The sequence below is a fragment of the Papio anubis genome, chromosome 3 (assembly GCF_008728515.1).
Source record: "Papio anubis isolate 15944 chromosome 3, Panubis1.0, whole genome shotgun sequence".
NCBI classification, from domain to species: domain Eukaryota; kingdom Metazoa; phylum Chordata; class Mammalia; order Primates; family Cercopithecidae; genus Papio; species Papio anubis.
In genome coordinates this window covers 178,558,611-178,576,049 of record NC_044978.1, presented here as the reverse complement: position 1 = coordinate 178,576,049, position 17,439 = coordinate 178,558,611, and the positions used below count along the sequence as shown (strand labels likewise).

At 45.9% G+C, this 17,439-nt stretch overlaps 1 protein-coding gene across 5 annotated transcripts in view; it reads left to right on the top strand.

The window, feature by feature from the left end:
* Positions 1-17,439, top strand: part of LOC101022794 (janus kinase and microtubule-interacting protein 1) — a 303,218-nt gene that overhangs the window by 258,653 nt on the left and 27,126 nt on the right. For 4 of the 5 annotated variants that reach the window (XM_021938221.2, XM_021938223.2, XM_031664733.1 and 1 more), the window contains one exon: positions 13,781-13,939. The gene's annotated coding sequence lies outside the window, so the exon portion shown is untranslated. Of the gene's footprint in view, positions 1-13,780; positions 13,957-17,439 lie in introns of all 5 variants that reach the window. The other variant, XM_021938222.2, reaches the window with a different exon arrangement.

The following is a 17,439-nucleotide window of genomic DNA, read 5'->3' as shown; positions in this document are numbered from 1 at the left end:
TGCGGGTGCCTAACAGACACACAGCATCACAGAAACAGCTGCCGCTTCTATGAGGAACGAGGCCAAATGTTCATTGAGCATCGATTCTGGCTCAGGCTAGAAGTTTTCCAAGATCCTGCCTGGAACACTAGGATAATCAAATATCCTTTCATATGTGCCTAGTGCCTAACCAAGCCTGGCACGGCAGAGAGAAAGAAACATATTTTAAATAACATTTTTCCGCTTATAAAAATTAATATATATGTATTTGAGTGAATTTGGAAAATAAAAAAAAATAAAGTGACAAAAACACATGGAATTCTACCAACAAGAGATGTTCATTTTCAACATTTTGACATTTATCCTTAGGCATCCAGGCTTTTTAAAACACGAGATCGTACTGTATGCGATGATATTTAAAGCATTTCGCATTCAACATGCAGTATCGACATGCTATGTTGTAGGGGCAGGATAGCATGTTGGTTAAGATAATGGATTCTGGAATAGTCTCTCAAGCTGTGGGCAAGTGCTTAATCCCGTTGTGCCTCCATTTCTTCCTAAATAAAATGAGGATAAGGGCAGCACCTTTTTCATACTCTTGTAGGAGTAAACAAACTAAATATGTAAAGTGCTTAGAGCAGGACCAGGCATAGAGCAAGTTTTCACTAAATGTTTGATGTTATTATTATTTCAGTAAAATTATTTAAGCCTTCCTCGCTCATCCCCACTACTTACTTCGTGCTGGGCATTTTCCAGGGTCTTTTCACACATGTTGTCACATTGCACTTCTAAATGATGCCAAGAAACTGATATTGCCTCCCATTTCACAGATGTTGAAACGGAAACTTGGGGCAGACAGGTCACTTGCCAACTCATACCGGCAAGCCAGAATCAAACCCCTTCAGGTCCTGTATGACCCTCAAGCCTTTGGACGGTGCCCAGACCACCCTGCTCCCGATGTTAGTTCTAAACAAACCAGATTGGCACTGTGGATGCTGCTATTGATTTGTCTGACATTGATTGTTGCTACTACCTAGGGTTGTGTATGCAGGAAAGGAGGCCTTTTCAGTCCATTTGTAACCCAGCCCACACCTCTGGTTATTTCAAATCAGCTGCCACCTCTCCCTAAAGCTTCCTTAGACAGCTGGGACTGAGATTCCTCCAGGAGCAATCCTGTCTCCAGTGTCTGGTAGATGCCTGGCGTTCCGTAAATGCATGCACAGTTGAGCTGAAAGCCGCTTTTAAAAAATAAACATTGATTATTGGAGATGCTTTTGGGACTGAAACCAAAACCCAAGAAAGACAAAGAAAAGAGATGGGGTATTTCATTTAGAGAAGACTTGGAACCTACTGCCCCAAGGAGTACCTAGTGAAAGTGAGAGGAGGAGGAGTCCCATTGTAAATTGGAAAAGCCTTGGCCTGGGGCCAGGCCAACCTTAGTTCCAATCCCTGTGTGACCTTGAGTGAGTTTATTCCCCTCAGCCTCCTCCATACAATGGGGACAAGGCTGCGGTAAGGACAATAGGAGAGAATGTGTTTGGACTATTTAGCGTGTGCTGGGCATGAGTTTAGACTTTTAAGAGCAGAAGCCCTGTCTTCTGTGTTGTAGAAACTGGTGCCTTTAGTTTCTAGAAGAGTATTGGGCAGGCATGAGGAAATGTTATTAGACAAATGAATATTTAACAAATAAAAGTTAGTTTCTCCCTCCCTACCAGCCTGCACAGGTTCCAGGGAGTAGTTAGGAGGATGCGAGATGAGGGTGTGAGAAGATAGGGGAGGAGATGGTAGAATAAGAAATAAGCAATGTAAGGAGTAGCAACGGGTGCAGGAACCAGAACCAGCATGCCAGAGTCCCAGTCTCAGCTCTGCCACTGGCAAGCTCTATAACTGTAGCCAAGTTGCCTCATCTCTTGGGGTGAGCAAATAGGACAGCGATAGTACTTAACTCGCAGTGTTGTTGTCAGAATGACAAGAGCTTTAAACTTATAAAACACTCAGCATAGAGTCTGGCACAAAGAAAGCACCCAATTAATGTAAATCATCATCATCATTATCATAACATTTTATTAATTAGAAGAAAAAAGATAAATTAGATATGGTTGGGTAATAAACCACCTTAAAGCTTACTGGCTTAAAGCTACAACCATTTTATATATTCATGTATACACATTAGACGTAGATTGGCTCTGCAGGGTGATTTTCTGCTGGTCTCACTTAGGTCATTCATCAGATAGTTCTACTGGGGCTGAGTAGTCTAGGAGGGCTTTGTGTCTGGCCATTGGTGCTAGCCATCAGTTGACTGGTTTTTTAGCTAGAATGCTCATCTCTGCTCCCTGTATCCTCTCAGCCTCCAGAAACTAGCTCAGGTTTGTGCATATGGTGGTCTAAAGGCATGGTTCCAAAAGAGAGAGCAGGAGCTTCAAGGTCTCCTGAGGCCCAGGCTCAAATCTCCCACAATGTCACTTCTGCATCTTTCTGTTGGTCTAAGCATGTGGCAAGGCCAGTCCAAGATATGGAGAACCAGACTCCACCTCTAGCCGGGAGGGGCAGGGGAGTCACATTACAAATGAATGTACACACAGAGGTGGGAGGGATTCTTGCAATCAGCTTTGCAAACAGTCCTTCACTGGCAGGAAATGACATTTTTGAGGCCCTGATTACTTACCAGGCACTTCAGCTTCCACAGATGTATCCACATAGCAAAATGGTGAGGCGAAGACTTCACCGTCACCAGGAATACTATATTCAGGCCAAGTCTGCCAAGCCATTGAGGCATCTGAGATGGTGGGATTCAGGCTGCAGATCAGGACCTGGGGGAAAGACACCTGGGTTCTTTCTGTGAGTAAGAATTGCAGAATTCTAGGAAAACCATAATTGTAAAATGAATTACAGATAAGAAGTAATATTTCTATCAAGTGTGTCAACTGAATGATGAGGTTCATACATTTGGAAAGGAGAGCTTTATTTCCTATAAAGGATTGCAGCCTGCAGGGTGGCCGTTCTGGCAGGCTAGGGAGCATAATCTCCAGCCAGAAGCCAGAAACAGACACTTCCAGCGAGGGACAAAGAGAACAGAAATCTATGCTGAGTTGGGTAGCCAGATATACATATTTAATTAGTTATGGGAGGAGTCATGAATATTTATGAAAGATAAACATACACATGTGCAATTGAGCTTCATGCATTTCCATGGGACCCACGTTCAAAAATGGCAGCATTAGCATGATCGGAGGGTGTTTTCAGCCGTCTGACATCAAAAGGTGGGGCAGAGGATACAAAAACCCTTTTTGCATGTTGTCTGTAGACTGGCCAGAACCATTTCATGGTTGGTGGTCTCTTATCACTGCTGAAGCAGTGAGAACTAAAGGAGCCAAATCCTGGAGAGGGGAGATCTTCTGAGAGTCGGTGCTGCTCTCCTGCTGGGGTTTTCTACAGTCTGGGGACCGGGAACAGGGCTGAGCATCCAGGCCTGGTTCAGTGCAATGACCACTGATGGGGTTGGAGAGACAAATTAGAGACTTGAGTGGCTTCAAAGGCCAGGGTGGGTTTCTCCTCCAGACGTTTGTCACATTCCAAAGTTGTGCAGAGTGGGGAGTAGGAAATGGAGTGAGAAAGCCTCTGAACAGCAGAGCAGAGTTTTCCATAGTCTAGATGCCCAGAAGAAAAGGATCAGTGTTACTCTGCCAGAGAAGCCATCAGTGAGCACACTGGGCCCTCACCTGGCTGCTCTTGATATTTGACCCCATGGTGCCCTCAAAGTCAAGAGGGAGTTTCAAACAGAGAAGGACTTCTTGTGGTTTAGGAAGACCATTTTGGATCCCTGTGGAGAAAGGATTGAAAGAGATGGGAAACAAGTGGAGAGGAGACAGGGAGAGAGGATGTTGCCTGGTTGTGGACAGTGGCTGATGGGCCAAGTGGTGACTGCTGTGTTCTCTCTCTTTCTTTCCTTCCTTCCTTCCTTCCTTCCTTCCTTCCTTCCTTCCTTCCTTCCTTCCTTCCTTCCTTCCTTCTCTCTCTTTCTTTCTTTCTCTCTCTCTCTCTCTTTCTTCCTCCCTCCCTCCCTCCCTCCCTCCCTCTCTCTCTCTCTCTCTGTCTGTCTTTTTCTTTTCTTTCTTTCTTTCTTTCTTTCTTTGCTGCTCTTTTCTTTCTTTCTTTCTTTCTTTCTTTCTTTCTTTCTTTCTCTCTCTTTTCCTTCCTTTCTTCCTTCCTTCCTTCCTTTCTTTCTTTCTTTTCTTTTCTTTTCCTTTCTTTTCTTTTCTTTTCTTTTCTTTTCTTTCTTTTCTTTCTTTCAAGTTTCAGTCTTATTACCCAGGCTGGAGTACAATGGCATGATCTTGGTTCACTGCTACCTCTGCCTCCCACGTTCAAGCGATTCTCCTGCCTCAGTCTCCGGAGTAGTTGGGATTATAGGCACCTACTACCATGCGCAGCTAATTTTTTGTATTTTTAGTGGAGACGGGGTTTCACCATTTTAGCCAGGCTGGTCTTTAACTCCTGACCTTAGGTGATCCGCCTGCCTTGGCCTCCCAAAGTGCTGGGATTACAGGCGTGAGCCACCGAGCTCTGCCCCCCTTTTTTTCATAAATCAAAAAAGCAGAGAAGCATGAGCAGACAGAGGAAGGGAAGCTATTTGATGGAGACGCCATCTGTCACACCAGCAAACTTGGGAGGATTAGGGGAAAGCAAAGGTGGAAAAGAGGCATCATTTGTCTTAAATGTTTAAAAAAAAAAAAAAGTTGACATCATATTATGAAAGGAGTTTGATAGATTTTGCAATAGGAGAGAAGAATTTGTCTTGATTAGTGTGATATTAAGTAGAATTAAAACTGAGGATAGGTTCAAATTAAATTTTAAAAAGGTTATCTGAGACTTGGAGATGAATCAGCTCAGCCATCTCATTTGAGGAAACTGAGGCCCAGAGGGGGGAAAAATGGCCTATTCAAGGGACCTAGTAAACTGATTGCAAAACCACCCTAATATTGTTTCTTATTCAGTGGTGGGAAGGCTTGTCTTTCCCCATTCTAAGGCCACCTCCTTAGATCAGAGGGTCCCTCCTTCTGTGACCCTTGGATCCTTGGGTCCCACTTAGCACATTGTAATAGTTAAGTTGTTGGAGAGGGTTATGAAGAGAGAGCCCCTTGGTGACAAAGACTGTATGATTCTCTTAATTCCTGTTATGGTCCCTTTGATCCATGAGTCATTTAGAAGGATATTTTCAAATTCTTAATATGTGGGGTTTTCCTTATTTTGTTCTTATTATTTATGTTTTAATTCCATTGTAACGAGAGAATATGGTTCATATAATTTCCATTTTTTTTGCTTGTCAGGGCTTGCTCTATTTCCAAGATTATAAATGCATTTTGCAAATGTTCCATGTATGTTTTGAAAATATTATGTATTTGGTTATTATAATAATGTTTACCCATCACATGAAACTTGTTCATCATGGTCTTCAAATTTTCTTTGTTTCCTCTTTGGTACCTTTGTGTGCTTGATCTGTCAAGTTCTGAGGAAGATGTGTTTAAATACCCAACTATGGCGATTCTCTTTCTAATTTTCTTAGTTTTTGCCTTATACATTTTGAGGCTGTATTATTAATATTTAGTGCATATAAGTCTAGTATTTTTCTATTATACTATGAATCTTTGTTTTACAATTAGGTAGTAACCTTTATGATCTTTAATAATGCTTTGTGCTTTTGATTCTATTTTGTTTAATGTCAATATGGCTATTCTGAGTTTCTTGGGCTAGTATTTGCTTGGTACACATTTTCCCATAATTTTACAGTCAATCCTTCTCTGTCTTTATGTTTTTGGTATGTCTCTGTTAACAGCATATAGCTGTATTTTAAATTTTTTAAGCTGAGAACAATCCTTGTCTTTTAAATGGTAAGTTTAGTCCATTATAATGATTATGATAACTGATATATGTATATCATAATATATATATTATAGCTGATATATATATATATATATCCATCATCTTATTGTGTGCTTACTGTTTACCCTGCCTTTGCTATGCTTGTAATTTTTCTCTTTTCTTGCTTTATACAAAACTGATTAAGTTTTCTCTAGTCTACTTTTCACCCCAAGTGTACATGATATTTCTATTATTTTAGTGGCTACCCTTCAACGTTTCAATGTGTATTCTTGGCTTGGCATCTCTAACTTCCCCACGCACAGAGAATCCTAAGAAGGCTTTAATTTTCCTACCTCCCCTGGCATCTGTCATATTTCCCAGGAATAGACTTTCACTCTATTTTTATACTTTTCACATTAGCCACTATTATTATTTTATATAGTTAATACATTTTTAGATTTACCAGTTTCTTTACTTGCCATTCTTTCTTGATTTTTTTTTTTCTTTTGAGTTTAGTTGAGTTCTCCCTGGAGCACATTCCTTACGAGTATTCTTTTAGCAAGGCATTTAGCAGCAAAAACCTCTCAGTCTTTGCCTGAGAATGTCATTATTTTGTTTTTATGGTTAGGTGATCATTTAGGTGAATATAGAATTCCAGATTCTCTATTATTTCTTCTTGTAATATGACAGTGCTATTCCACTGGCTTCTGGCTTTCATCAAGAAGCCTGTTATTGGTGTAACTGCTATGTACTTTTAGGTAATCTATTTCTCTCTCTCTGGTTGCTTTTAGCATCTTCTATTTGTCTTTGTGATTCTGGAGTTTTGCTATAAGACATATGTTCATTTTTATCTGTCCTCCTTGGGGCTTATGATTTCCAAATCTGAAAATTTGTATCTTTCAGCATTTCTGAAAAATTGTTATTATATATTTGAATATTACACCTTCAACCCCTTCTCTTTCCTTCTGAAATTTATATTAACAGTTTTAGATTGACTCAGTTTTTTCCTTTGTGGCTCATAACCGCTATATCTAACTTATAACTAACTCTGTCTTTCTTGTTTTGTTTTGTTTTGTTTTGTTTTGTTTTGTTTTGTTTTTGAGATGGCGTCTCGCCGTTGTTGCCCAGGCTGGAGTGCAAGGGCACAATCTCGGCTTACTGCAACCTCCACCTCCTGGGTTCAAACAATTCTCCTGCATCAGCCTCCCGAGTAGCCGGGATTGCGGGTGCACACCACCACACCTGGCTAATTTTTGTGTTTTTAGTAGAGACAGGGTTTCACCATGTTGGCCAGGCTGGTCTCGAACTCCTGATGGCAGGTGATCCACCCGCTTCGGCCTCCCAAAGTGCTGGGATTACACGCGTGAGCCACTGCGCCCATCCTCTTTCTGTCTTTCTAAGCTATATTCTAGGTAATTTCATTAGATAAATCCTGAAGCTCATTTTTTTTTTTTTTTTTCTGCAGCATGAAGACTCTGTAGCCAGACTGCTGGGGATTAAATCCAGGTCATGTGATCTTTCTGTACTTTGGTTTCATCATCTTTAAAGTGGGAGTTCCACCTACTACCAAAGTGGGTTCCTTCCACCTACCTACCAAAATAACCTAAAATTATTTTGAGGTTAAATAAGTCAATACAGATAAAGCTCTTAGAGTTGTACTGTCCCATCATAAGTGCTGTATCCAAGTTAGTTAGACATTATCTTAATTGTTTTAAGAATCCACTTTATGGTCTCTATTCAATAGTTCTACTGTTTGATGTTCTTGGGGGAACTTAACCTTCCTGACAAATACATCTTATGTCTTCATTCATAAAGGATTGCTTTCTTGGGCGTTTTGTAATGTTGGCTTCTGGGGCTTTTTTTTTTTTTTTTTTCCCCAAGACAGGGTCTCACTCTGTCTCCCAGGCTGGAGTGCAATGGCGCAATCTCGGCTCACTGCAACCTCCACCTCCCAGGTTCAATCGATTCTCCTGCCTCAGCCTCCCGAGTAGCTGGGAAAATAGGTGCCCGCCACCACACCCAGCTCATTTTTGTATTTTTAGTAGAGACAAGGTTTCACTATGTTGGCCAGGCTGGTCTCGAACTCCTGACCTCGTGATCCCCCTGCCTTAACCTCCCAAAGTGCTGGGATTACAGGTGTGAACCACTGCGCCTAGCCCTGGGGCTTTATCTATAGGAATCCTGTGTGTCTCAACATCAGCCCCGAGTATATCACAGGCTCAAGGGAGTTCAACCCCAAATTCCCATGAGATATAGGGCTGTGGTTACATCTTCTTAAGGATGGCTTTTTTCTTCTCACCTAGAACTCAAGCCAGGACAAACTTCCTCTCTATCTTCTAATTCCCCTGTTACTGAGGGGATAGCCCTCCAAGGACGTTGGCTCAGTTCCAGCTCCCTGACTCTGTCTGCGTCCACGTCGAACTGCATCCCCTGGTTTACAGAGGCCAGGGCAGCCTTCCAGGAGTGGCAGTGGCATCATCGCTTGTGTGGGTTTTCCTTTGCTGACCTGTGAGACCTGCTCCTCCTATAGAAGAAAAAATAAGGCCACCTTAACTGCAGCAATCATGAACCTAGAGCTTCCTATGTGTCAAGTGCTGTTCTAAGCAGTTTCCATATTTTAACTCATTTAACCTTCATGACAACTGGATCTGCACACATGTTTTGCAGCTGCAGAAACTGAAGCATGGAGCTGCTAAGTAACTTGCTTAGGGTCACCCAGCCAGAAATGTAGGGAGCTGGGATTTGAACCCAGGCAGTTTAGGGTCACATGTATGCGCTTAAGCCTATACTGGGTTGTCTCTCAGGCTCTGGGAAGACACTTTGCCTGGTTCTTGGGCCATAAAAGTGAGTACACGATAATAGCTGTTGGCATTATTATTGTAAATGGCATTATTATTGTTGCTGCTGCTGTTATTTACAAGTAAACCCTGGTTCCAGGCTTTAGGAGCTCATGGGCCAGGACATCCAGACACACATGGAAGGGAGGCTTGCACTCCAGCCTGGCTGTGGCAAGTGTGCAGGGCCTGTAGCTGGCCTGGGGCAGGTGGTTTGGAGTTGAGGAAAAAGCATGGGTGAGCAACAGGACCTGCCATTCACAGAGGCTGGAGAAGTAGGAAAAGCCCCAGCACAAAGTTCTGTGAGTGGCAGACTCGGGACCTTGGATCTTTTCCCAGAATCAGTAGGGAGCCTTGCAGAGTTTCTAAGTGGGGTGGTAATAAGCAAACGCTGCGCTTGTGTTCCATGAAGCTAATTTTCAAAAGTACTCTTGACAAAGTGTTTTCACACGCATCCCAGCATCTGCTCCTTCCTCCACCCTCTGTGAGAGATGAGGGCAGCTGAGACATCGCATGGAAGAGAAGATCCAGCGGCAGAGAGGAGGCTCACTGGGATTGCTCAGGATGCACAAAGCAGCACCAGGCTCCCGTCTAGGGCTCTGGCGTCAGGGTCCTGATCCCTGATGCTAGGGGCAACTCTTCTGAGGAGAAATTTGTTTACAAAAACTATAAGGCAGAGAGAAAATGATGATCTTTAATATTAATGATAATATGGTTTCCGCCATTTATTGAGTGCCTGCTGTATGCCAGGAGCTGCACCACCATTAAACATGCATTATTTCTTTTAAACCCTATAACAATTCGTGAAGCTAACTAGTAATATTCTCCTCTGTGCAGAAGGAAACTGAGGTTCAAAAAAGATACCTTCTATTTCTGCAGATCTGGGAGTGAAATCCAGCTCTCTTGCTTTTTAACTACTGTAATGCGGCCGGGTGCAGTGATTCACACCTGTTATCTCAGCACTTTTGGAGGCTGAGGTAAGAGAATTGCCTGAGCCCAAGAGTTCAAGACCAGCCAGAGCAAGATAGGGGGACTCCATCTCTATAAAAAAATAAAAATGAAATAGCTGGGCATGGTGGCATGTACCTGTAGTTGCAGCTGTTCAGGAGGCTGAGGCAGGAGGATCAATTGAGCCTGGGAGGTCAAGGTTGCAGTGAACTGTGATGGAGCCACTGCACTCCAGCCAGTCTCCAAAACAAACGAACACTGTAATGTCCCCTCCACAGTCTGGTGCCTTCCTTCTCCAGGTAGATGACCACCTGGTCACCTCAGATTCAGGACCTGGGCACCCAGACAGCACCAGGCAAGCTGTCCCCTGCCTGCCTCCCTCTCTGATGGCTGGATTCTTTACGGAGCCCAGCCTAGCTACTCAGATGCATGCTCCATAAACGGGCCAAGGAAACAGTGTGCCAGAGTGGAAATGCGACACGCTTCTGCTCTCTGGGGCATTCAGCCAGGAACTGTGTGCATGGTTCACCTGCCTGTGAAGACAGCCGGCCAGTGAGTTACACCTGGCAGGTTAGTGAGTTACACCTGCCTTCCTCACCTGAGAGGAGGGGCAGGAGGCCAAACATTGCATGGAAATTAGAGACAGTTGGTGGAGGCAGGGGGTGGGGGTGGCATTGGGAAGAGCTTAGCATTTCGGGGTCAGGTGACAACTCTGTAAATACTTACTGAGCTGGTGACATTGCGTGGCTTCTCCTCTGCTCTTCTGTGTAGTTTGCACAATTTGGCTCCCCTTTCCAGCCTCACTTTGCCCTTCTCTTTGTGCTCTGCTGATTTTCTTGAATCAATGAACAGGAGGAGGAAGTGACATTGGATGAGACAGTGACACCCCGGGGTGGTGATTTCTGTGTCAAAGCCTAAAGGAGAGCCTGGATCCACGGGGAGGATGGGAGGGAGGGGTGTGCAAACCTTAGGCTCCTCAGAAACCTTCCTGGAGGAGGCAGAGGTGAACGAGAGGGATCTCCCTGCAGAGAGGGTGGAGTGGGCCTCCCCGTCAGACATCACAGGGGCTGCTGATGGCTGGCGTGTGGAAGGACGGGAGGAAAACAGCCACGCAGAGCCTGTGTTTGGAGAGTGGAAACATGGCAGACTCGAAGTGCAGAGGGCAGGTTTCTAGATCAGCTCGGCCTCTCCAGGGCTGCACGACATTGGGGAAAATTGCTCTATGTTTTTAAACTTCCTTTGTCTCTTCTGTGAAATGAGAATCCTGGCAAATCACTTTATCTTTGCACCCGAGAGGCTGACAGTGAAAAGTTTTTGCAAACCGTAAAGCTCTGTTCAAATGCAAAGATGTGTTCTTCTACATGGGAAGCCAACACCACTCCTAGATTCCCTAACTGATACTTGCTAGGTGTCCCTTGCACCTGTGCGTCAGTGTTTGGGGGCTGCCTCTTGGTTCTCTTTCCTTTGCCCTGAATACAAACCCGTGAGGTCATGGGAACACACCAGCCAAGTAGCCTGGACGTTGAGTCTGCAGGGACTCATTCCAGGGCGTGTTTTCAGCTCAGCCCCAGTCTTGGGGAGTTCCTTTTCAACTGAGCCCGACAGAGATGGATTCCAGTGACCTGCAGAATCCGGGATATGGCTCTTTCATTCTAGTCTCACTGAGACAGATTTAGGCACTCCCACTTTCATGTGAGCTTTGCCACCTGGACCTGAACTGTTTGCTCATTTATGCACAGGGCATTTGTGCACTCCTAGCCAGAACTGTCCCTCCCTTCTTTCCTTCTTTATCCCTTTACCCCTTTGCCTCTCCGCTTCCCACCACTCTTCTTCCACTTATATCTTTCAACATTTTGAGGAGCACCTGCCAGGCCCATGCTGGGCATCATGGACAGCAGAGGTGAATCTAAGCATGGTCCCTGCCTTCATGGTGCTCACGTGCTCGCAGGGGAGACAGGCACTGGAGTTGAGTGCAACACTGTAAACTGTAACACGTATATTTCATTCATGGAGGGGGATCCGGCTCTGGAGAGAGCTGGAGGGTGATGAACAGACCCACCTAGGGTGGGCAGGGCCCCAGAGGCGCTTGCTGCATGCCCGCTGTGTGCAGAGCTGCTGCACACATGCCCACAGTGAGACACAGGAGGCACGGTTCAGACACATTGATTAAAGTTGTTAAAATTGTCTAGTGTTTCAAGATTCAGAAAACCTGAAGACTTTGGTTCTTCTAGCAACTTTATGAGGTGGTCAGCTGAACATAAAAAAGGGGTTCAAAAAAGTCTGGTGGTGGATTGAGCCAATACCAGAAGCTAGAGTCAGCCTGCAGGGGTAGGAAGTCAAGCAAGGATCGGGGACCGGAAGTCAGGGTTAATCCCTGTAGAGCTGTCCAAATAGCACCCGACACATCAAGACACTCAGTGGGTAATGTTACCTCTTATAATTGGTTACTGTTTTCCAAAGAAAAGGAAGGTGCCCAGAGACCATCCAATCTAACATCCTCATTGAACAGAGGAGGAATCTGAGGCCCAGAGAGATGTCAATGGGAAGGCAGCCACAGGACACTGAGTCAGGCTCCCTGATTCTCAGCGCTGTGCACCCACACTCTCCACCACACAGAGCAGCCTCTGTCATGAGCCCAGTGTTTTCTCTATCAACACCTGGTTGTCACCATGCCTGGAAGTATCACCTGCATCCTGTTAGATACAGGAGCACAATTTAAAGGCCATAAACATTCACGAGGATATAAACCTGTCAAGTAAACGCCACCTCAAACTTGGCATCTCTAGTAGAGCCCAATAAAATTTGCTGACTGCGGGGTAGCTAATATTTAAAGCTGGTTATTGTCACAACAGACTTTAATGGTTTAGCATCTTCAATGCTTAATTGCCCTTTATTAGATCATTGCAGAATGAGATAATTGGACCAAGCACTTGAACTTCTGACTCTGTCCTATTTATTTGGTGGTGCACACAGATGGGGAATTTCACAAGTGCCTTTTAGGGCTGGCGCTCACAGAGCTCTGGGCAGCCTGGAGTTCACTGCCACTGTATTTACTCAGGGCGTGCTTGATTCATAAAAGCTGCATTTCTTAGAGTTTCTCACTTTCATTTTTTCTGCTTATAAGAGGTAAATTATACATTTCCTTTCCCCTTTCCTTCTGTCCTTTTGTTTCCAGTACAAGTCACTGTTATTAAAACACAATTCACTTCAGAGTCAGTTCTCTTGGGTTTATAGAAGTGCATATTTCATACTGAGCATAAAAGTCAAGGAAATTTATGTTATTCCTAAAGGAGAATGTGCTCGCTTTTGCAAAACAAAATGTAAATTCTGGCTACCTTGGTTGTTGGGTTTGGGATAAAGGAATATTTACATAACTTCCCGCCTTCAAAGTGATGCAGATATGGGCTTGAAAAAAAATGTCTGCTGACAGGCACATCAGAGCCTGAAAAGTATTCACACCTTTGAAAACTGACGGGTACTAGCTGCTGTGGGGGTTCTTGATTGGTCACTGAGACACAGATCTAACTAAATGCACAATTTATCATGGTATGATTTATAATAGTGAGTTCTTAGCAACAATCTGAATGTCCAGCTGCCAGGAAATGGGTGAGTAAATGATATATTCACTCCATGAAATAGTGGCCTTTTCAAATTTGTTGAGCTCATATTTATTGAATGCCTACTGTGGATATCAGGGACAGTGTTAGGAGGTAGCTATGCAATGATGAGTGGGAAAATTATGCAGTTGTTAGCAATCACTGCTGCAAAGATGATGCTTTGGGGAAATCTTATAATACGAAGTCAAAACCCCCCAGAAATATTATTATCTCAATTTTGTTGAAAGCACACAAAACACTGGGAAGGTTGACTTATTTTTTGTTTTTATCTCTTTCTCCAAATATCTGTAAGGCACACATAAAACATCTCTAGTAGGGAAAAACAAGGAAGTTTTTTAAAAAGCATTTGATGTGTTCATTTGGAGGTTCCCCTGTTAGGAATTGTGTCTGTGTGCCGGAAGTCACTGCACCTTTGGAAGTGACAGGAGAAGGTGCCGTCCACAGTAGAATAGCTGCTGGCCCCAGGGAGATGTTTTATCACCGGGAAACATGCAGGGTGTTCATGCCTTCAGCTCATCCCAGTACCCGTTCTTCTTCCTCCAGAGCCTCATGGGAAACCACGACTTCTCCCTGCCCGTCCCTGTCAGCACACAGGTCTGCCGGCTGGTTTCCATAAGCAGTTGGTCAGAGCAAACAAAGGTCTTTCATCATCTGCTCCATGAACTCCCTTGGTGGCCGGGAACCCAGCTGCTGCTGTCTGAGGTAGCTTCGGTGTGTGGGTGAGTGTGTGTCTGTGTATGGGGGGGTGTGTGTGTATGAGAGGGGAAGAGCGAGAGCTAGCCCATGAAAGGGCTTTGTTTACAGTTTTTGCCTTTGACCTTATAAGATTACCTTGCAGTTTTTATTCCAGGATCCTGTGTATGGTAGACACTCAGTGAATAGAAAATGGATACTGTTTCAAAGTAATTTTGTGAAAGATTTTTATTTTTGCCTTAATGAGCTCTATCTGAATTAAATTTTCAGGTGCATTATGAACATTTACCCTTTATAGATGACCATAAACATTATGTTCCTTAATATATTGCAAGTTGCACGCATTAATGTGAGCTCCATATTTGCAGAGGCCTCTAGGAAGCTGTAACTGGTACTCAGGTGAGTGAGACAGGCCTCCTGTGCAGTGGAGCTCGTCGACTCAGGACATATCAGTGGCAGGACACATGGGGGTTCTGGGACCCCAGGGGAGGTACCCAGGCAGGTGTTGGGGAGGGGATTGGCAGTGCATTTGAGGAAGGTTTCCTGGAGGAGGCCATGTCTGAGCTGAGGCGTGAAAAATGGGTATATTAGTCTGTTCTCACACTGCTGCAAAGATACTACCTGAGACTGGGTAACTTATAAAGGAAAGAGGTTTAATTGACTCGTAGTTCTGCATGGCCGGGGAGGCCTCAGGAAACTTACAATCATGGCAGAAGCAGAAGGGGAAGCAGGCACATCTTACATGGCAGCAGGAGAGAGAGAGAGACAGAGGGAGAGCAGGGTTACTCCCACTTTCAAACCATCAGATCTCATGAAAACTCCCTCACTATCACCAGAACAGCATGGGGGAAACTAGGGGATACCCAAGCCGTATCACTGGGTAGGAGTCGTCAAGCAGAGGGTAGAGACAGAAAGCAAGAGAGTAAGCTCCAGGCAGAGGGAACAAAGGAGCATGGGGGAGAGGTTAGAAAGACTGGAGGGAGTGGAGTGTGGTCGAAGTGGGGAGTGGTCAGTGTCAGAGATGGGCTGGAAAAGGAGCAAGGCCTGGAGGCTTTGGATACATGACCCTCTGAGCTGTTGCCATAAGACCTGCTTCTGGGCCCTGATTCCGCAGTCTCTCTCCCATGGCCTGTCCTTTGGCCTCCAGGCACAGCTGGCTCCAGGGGAGACTGCACCCGCCAATCATTCTCTGTCACCTCCATCTCCTGCTTTGTGGTCACCAGCATCTGACAAGCATGCACCTGCTCCCTGTCTTCCCGTTCCACAGTAGGCACCATAAGAGCAGGACCTTCCATGTATTTCACCAGAAACATGGGCACATGGAAAGCAGTCATGAAATATTTGCTGATTGGATGAATGGTCAGTGAATGAATGAATATGGATGAGCCGCAGAGCCACTTTGGTTCCCCTGGGGCCAGAGTTCAGGTTTCCTGTTTGTGTGGGAAACAGCTGGAAGGATGAGTGGTCATGCAGGCAGGGTGGGCCTGAGGGCAGCTTTTGAACTTACAGCCTGGTTTATTTCAACCACTTTATTGTGCTTGTCATTTGGCTTAGAAATATGGTCTGTGGGCCCGGGGACACAGGTCCTGTGCTGGGTCATCTGCCCTTTTAAAAAAAAATTGAGGCAAAATTCACATGACATAAAATTCACCATTTGAACCACCTTAAAGTGCACAGCGGAGTGGCTTTTAGCGCCTTCACAGTGTTGTGCAACCATCACCACTAATTTCAGAACATTTTCATCATCCTAAGAAGAAACACTGTCCCCTTTAGGCCCTTGAAGCAGTCCCTGTCTGTTCCTTCCCCACTCTGGGGTAACTGACATCCAGCGGCCCACCTTCCGTCTCTGTGGGTCTGCCTGCTCTGGACACTTTGTGTGAACAGAATCATGTACCACATGGCCTTCGTATCTGTTTCCTTCTACCTAGTGTCCCATTTTCAAGGTCAGTCCCCGCCGTAGCAGGTGACAGTGCGTCATTCCTTCTCATGGCCGAGTACTGTTCCCCTGGATAGATGAGCCACATGTAGGTTAGCCATTCATCAGCTGGTGAACATTTGGGTTGTCTCCATTTTCTGACTATTATGAGTGTTTAGGTCACAAGATTAATATGTGCTCATTATAAAAATCTAAACTTTATTGAAAGACACACTGGGCGAAAGGAAAATCCTCTGGATCCCCTCCTTCCAGCTATCATGTCGTCTGCATGGATCTGTGTGTGACTCCACTTTCCCCATGGCAGACTCAGCTGCCGACGCCCGCAGGAGCCCCTCTCTGCCCACAGTCACAGCCTTCCCCGTGAGGCCTCAGGTTTCTCTGCATTGCTGAGATCTTGCCCTGGGTCTGCATCTCCTCCCAGCCCTCCCCAGTCCTTAAGACCCCCTTCTGAACTTACATCACCTAGTGAACTCTAGCTCAACCCCCACTCCTAAGGGTGGGTCCTGGGCCTGGCTCAGTGCTTCCCCAATCCTGGCCCTCGCTCCCAAACCCTGGTCTAGGTGTCTGTCTCCCCTACCAGACCGTGGGCCCCCCAAGGCCAGGGCCATGCCTGGGCATTTCTGTGACCACAGGGTCGTGCTCAGGCGGTGCTGGGTGGAAGCTCACATTGGTGGGAGAAGCAGGTTACCATAGAAACCCAGTGTTATGCTTGGTGAAAGGACAGGATCTGCCCATGGGACGCAGCCATCCTCCTCTCGGCATTTCCCGGGGCCAGGCTGGCTGCTTCTGCCAGCCCTTGTCCACTGGTAGCATCCTCCCGACAGGGCGACCATCAGTCCCGAGGCCCTGTGGCCTTGTCTCAAGCTTATCTTCCAGTTCTCAGAACATACGGTCACCAGTTCCCACACAAGCTTCAGGGTTCCCCGTGCCTCCCTGCCTGGAATGGTCCTTTGCAAAGAGAGTCGGGGAGCCTGGGGCCTGGGGGTCCCCCAACAGCCCTCCTCCCTAGAGCTCACTCCCCACCACACCTCTTTGCTGCTTCAGGGGATGTGGCTCTCCCCTCACCGAGTGCCATATCCCTCCCCTCTGCCCATCTCAGAAGGCCCTCCATCAGCTGGTCCCAGCTCTTCCCCACTCAGTGAGGTCTGTCTCCACTCCTTTGCTGGCCTCTCCCTCCCCACCCGAGTGGCCAAGACCAACATCTTGGCAAACCCAAAGGCAGCTTCCTGGTCCTCCCCTACCTGGTACATGGCCACTGCTGAGAACCTCCTGCCCCACCCCCCAAACCTCTCCCACTCCCCTTCCTGGTCAGGGAATTCCCAGGCTTCCTCCCGAGCTGTGCACCTGCCATCCGAGTGCTCCTTCCCAGGGCTCTACCCTTGCCCTGGCACGTGGCGCCCCCTGGGACCTCCCTGCTGAGCTCCAGACCTTCTGACCTGCTGTTCTGTAGTAATGCACCTTCCTGTTCCCACCCGGATGTTCCATGGGCAACTGAAAGTCAGAGCTGCAGCTGGACTTGGCATCTTCATCCATAAAGCCGCTTCGTATTGTGCAAGTGGATACCCCTCTCCCC